We start from the raw sequence: 5,123 nt of genomic DNA on the forward strand, positions 1-5,123 counted from the left end.
CTGTCTGTATCTATATTAAGCTAAAGATGCATTTATACTGTTGTCTCCAGCCTGATCCATTATCACATGGACAGTGTAACCTCCCCTTGACCGGGGTTCGAACCTGCAACCTTGGTGTATCGGGAAGACCCTCTAACCCAGTGGTTCTCATCCTTGGCTGCACATTAAGAATCCCCTGGGAATCTTTTTTTAAAATCCTGATTTCTGGGCCTCATCCTCCGGAAATTCTGTTTCTTTGTTATGGGGTGGGGCCACAGCATTAGTAACAAAGAAACAGAATCCTGGAGGATGAGGCCCAGAAATCAGGATTTTAAAAAAGATTCCCAGGGGATTCGAATGTGCGGCCAAGGTCGAGAACCACTGCTCTAACCAATTGAGCTACCCAGGTAGGGTTGTCTGCCGCGTACTTGATTCGTCGCTCCATTCCAGATTATATAGAGAGTGGTTTCAGGTTTGTAAACTACACCAAGGGAAATGACTATAAAATAGAGCGCACTGTGTCCATACAGTACATTCTGCTTTAGTCTATAGATTCTGTTCCTTTTCAGAGTTATGTAGGTCAGCACCTTTGGCCCCACCACCTACAGTGACTTCCTTGTCTACATTTCTAATACGGTTACATTCTTCGGCATACTCTGTATTCCATTCTGTGACACTCCCACATCCTAAATAACTTAATTTGAATAGGTTATGATTTAGTCTCTGGGCTGTAAAAAACTATGGGTTTTCATAAATGCACAATGGCTGATATCCGTCACTAAAATATTCTGTGGAACATTTGAACCCTCCACACCGTGGTCTACCATCTCTGTAGTTTTGCCTTTCCCAGAATGATATAGAAATGGGGTCATACAGTGTGTGGCCTCTTCATACAGGTTCTTTTACTTGGCGATATACATGTAAGATTCAGCCATATCTTTACATGGGTTTGTTTACATAAGGAACGTTCAAGCCTGTAGAGAATTTCTGTAAGAGATTATTTGAGCCAGAACTGGCTATAGTTGCCAGGAAGCACGCTCTCAAATGCACCTGAGAAGCACAGTTTTGCAGCGTCTCATGCCTTTGGAACTAAGGAGGGAATGGAAGGGAGATTACATGAGCCAGGAGGTTGGAGGAAGGGGGGTGGATTCAGATATTTAATAAGATTACGTTCTCTCTGGAGGGTAGTTATTTCAAAAGCATGTTTCAGCTTACTTCAAAGGTGTGTTAACCAGGATGCACAAAAACAATGGCTAGGGCTTGCTTAAGGCAAAGAGATAAAAAACCTTTTACTAGAAAAGTTATATGCCTGGGGCGTGGCTACCCACCGAGACCTTCTGAGTTAGGAATTTGCAATCAGATCTCCCCGTGAGGTTACTTTGGGTAGAACCCCCTCCTTCTCCAGGTTGGGGTTCATTCCTTTCTGTTTTGAATTGTGTTCCACTGCTTGTGTAGCCGAGGGAAGTAATTTCCCTCTACCAGGTTGGTGGAGACTCCCCTGTAATAAAGACAGATTAACAGGAGAAAACCAAGTTTATCTCCCTGACCCGTGAAGGATAGGAAAACTGAGTAGTTCCCTGAAGTAGCCCAAGTCACACTACCTTAGATACCATCTTGAGCTAAAAACAAAAGAGAGATGTTGGGGTGGGGGAAGCCCTTTAAGGCAGGTTGTCCAGCAGAACAGTAAACGAGGGTATGGTTGTTAACGCAGATTTAAGTCGGGGCCTTCACTGAGAATGTAGGCGGTGGGAACGCACCAGGTGTCTGGCCCGTGGGCTCAGACCAAACCTGGGTTCGGCAACCTGGGTACTTGGGTTCTGGCTAGGAAAGAATTCAGAGCCAAGACCCAAACTGTAAGAGAACGTTTATTTGGGAAATCGCAGAGGGAGAAGAAGTCATTCCCAGAAGAAATGGGCTTAGGAAGTAAGTTCTAGAGGTAAAGGAGTGTGGGAGTGAGGAAGCTAACGCTAAAACGGTAACGAGCCTGGAACAGCGAGCCGGAAGGGGAAGGCGGGTGTGTGCTCCTGGGAGGGAGAGCGCACTGGGTCCGCTGCTGAGGGTTTTAGGGGTGCTTTCCAGGTGCGGCCATTCAGGACTGTGCTCTGCACTGATTGGCTGGCAGGCACCAGGGCAGGAGGTCACTATTCAATGCAGCGGGGCCTGAGGGCAGCCATGGCTGGTCTGTTGCTTACCTGGGCTGGAGCTGAGATACAACATTTCCCCAGGCAGGAAAGGATAGTTGTGGGTGCGTTTTGGTGTCTGTTGTAAAGTTTGTGTCTGCGTTCATTTCATCCCATATGGTCTCCAATTAATTACACTTCATGTGTTTTTGGAGGTCATGAGATGGATGATTTTATTTAGCTTCAATTTCCCAAATTTAATGGATTCAGCTGGATTGCCTCAAGGGGGCGTGGCCTCCACTGAACTGTGAGCACCGCGCATCCTGTGCTGGGCGCCCAGCTGAGCCCACCTTGAAGACCCCACTGGCGCATGCGCGTTCTGACCGCTGCATGCCTTCTCCCCCAGCAAGCTGAGCTCCGTCTCCTCAGGGTGCACAGGAGACCCCACCAGACCTTCCGGAGAATGTGGGGACAGTGGGAGCCGTGTCTGTGCAGAGGACGCGGGTTTACCTCAGCACCCGCCCTGGAGGCTCTGCTATGAGAGGAGAGTTGTTTATTTTTTCTTTCGTTTTTTAATTTTTTTTTTATTTTGTTGGTTTGTTTTTCTGTGTGGTGTAACCAGTGTGTTGATTTTTTGTTGTTTTGTGTGTGGCTGTCCGTTGTTACCACCACCATTTATGAAGGTTCATGTCTCTGTTCTCTGCTCTGCTCACATTGGCCCGTGTCTGTTTTTATGCCAATACCAACACCTGTTTTGGTGATGATCGCTTTGTAATGTAGCTTGAAGTCAGGGATCCTGATGCCTCCAGTGTTCTTTTTCGAGATTGCTTTGGCTCTTTGTGATTTCAAAAAATGTTAGGAATGTGTGTTCTATTTCTGTGAAAATGCCATTGGAATTTTGATCAGGATTGCCGTAAATCTGAGGATCCCTGTGGGTAATAAGGGCATTTTAACGATATTAATTCTTCTCATCCATGAGCACGGGATATCTTTTTATTCATTTGTGTCTTCCATTTCTTTCATCAGTGTCTTGCAGTTTTCAGTGTATGAGTCTTTTGCCTCCGTAGCTAAATTTATTTCTAGTTATTTTGTTCTTTTTAATACAGTTGTAAGTGGGATTATTTTTTACTTTCTCTTTCTGGTGGTCCATTATTAGTGTATAGAAACACAACTGATTTGGGTATGTTGGTTTTATATTCTGCAAATGTACTGGATTTTGGATTCTGCAAACAAACAGCGTTTTGGATGTGGAGTGAGGATGTGGGAAATTGGAATTAAAAAGTTCTGCTGTACCTACCACATCCCAGGGCATCTGTGATCCCCAAGGCATCGTGGCCACTAAGATAATCTTCCCATAATGCCTCTCCCTGACATGGGGACTGCGACGTGGGCGATTAGCTTCACCACGCTGGGGGAACTGGGTCTGCGTAGGACTTGGCCTCTAACAAACTTGGCTCTTCTCTGTTTCTCTGGCTTGGTATTGACACAGGTGTTTTGAATATTGATTTACTTTCCAGTAATTTTAAAAGTCTAGAAAAGGCCCTGGCCAGGAGGCTCAATTAGTTGGAGCGTTGTTCTGTACACCAAAAGGTTGTGTGTTCAATTCTGGTCAGGAGGCAACCAATTGCTCTGTCTCCCTCTCTCTACCCCCCTTTCTCCCCGCCCCCCCTCCTGTTTAAAAAAACCCCACAGCCCTAACTGGTTTGGCTCAGTGCATACAGTGGAGAGAGCTTCGGCCTGCGGACTGAAAGGTCCCAGGTTCGATTCCTGTCAAGGGCATGTACCTTGGTTGCGGGCACCTCCCCCGGAGGGAGTGTGCAGGAGGCAGCTGATCGATGTTTCTCTCTCATCGGTGTTTCTAACTCTCTATCCCTCTCCCTTCCTCTCTGTAAAAAATCAATAAAATATATATTTTTAAAAACACACAAAACAACAAAAAAAACCGCACATATCCACGGGTGAGGATTTAAAAAAAAAAAGTCCGGAGGATTTTCAGTAGCAGCACCGACATGTACCCGTCTCTGCACTCAGTTCCGCAGCCGTCATGGCTTCGCCACATTCGCTGTTTCGCATGAAGCACTGCGGTGTGTTCTATGCAGAGTAAGTGCTCTGTCCCAGAAGATCGTGCTGGTTTCCATGTTGTAATCTCATCCATGGTCCCAAGGTCTTTCTCCATTTGAGACCATCCTGTTTTTCTGGTCTGTTACCGAGACTTACCCTCATTTTCACAAACCTGATGGAGTTAAAGTTCACAGATGACTCTGACCTGGGTGCCTGTTTCTGCCCAGCTTCCTTCACTCCGGATGGATGTTTCTTTCAGTGTTGTAACATGTGTCAGTACTTCGTTTTTTTTCATTGTGATTTATTATATGCACCATGACATTTACAGCTTAAACCATTTGAGGTGTAGAGTTCTATGGCATTAACTGCATTTACAGTGTGTGCAACTATCAACACCATCCATCTTCAGAACTTTATTTTCCTCAAGTGGAACTGTATCCATTAAACACTTCCTTTCTCCTTTCCCCCTATCCCCTGACTACATTCCACTGTCTCTGAATTTGATTTCTGCAGGTACCTCCTATAAGTGGAATCATTTAATATTTGTCTTTCTGTGACTGGCTTATTTCACTTAGCATGATGACCTCAGGGTTGATCCATGTCGTAGCCGGAGTCAGAATTTCCTCAGTTTTGAGGCTGAACAATATCTCTCTGTGCATATACCACGTTGTGTTTGTCCATTCGTTCATTGATGGACACTTGGGTTGCTTCCAGCCCTGGCTACTGTGAATCTGCTGCTATGAATATGGGTGCACAAATGTCTGTTCAGGTCCCTGCTTTCAGATCTTTGGGGTATGTACCCTGAAGCAGAATTGCTGGATTCTACATTAATTCTGTGTTTAAGTGTTTGAGGAACTGCCAGTGGAGTTGTTGAACTATTTGGTAATTCTTTTGAGGAAACACCAAACTATTGTACACAAAGTAAAATGGCCGCACCATTTTACATTTGCACAAGCAATGTCT

Source organism: Myotis daubentonii, chromosome 5 (assembly GCF_963259705.1).
Source record: "Myotis daubentonii chromosome 5, mMyoDau2.1, whole genome shotgun sequence".
Classification (NCBI taxonomy): Eukaryota; Metazoa; Chordata; class Mammalia; order Chiroptera; family Vespertilionidae; genus Myotis; species Myotis daubentonii.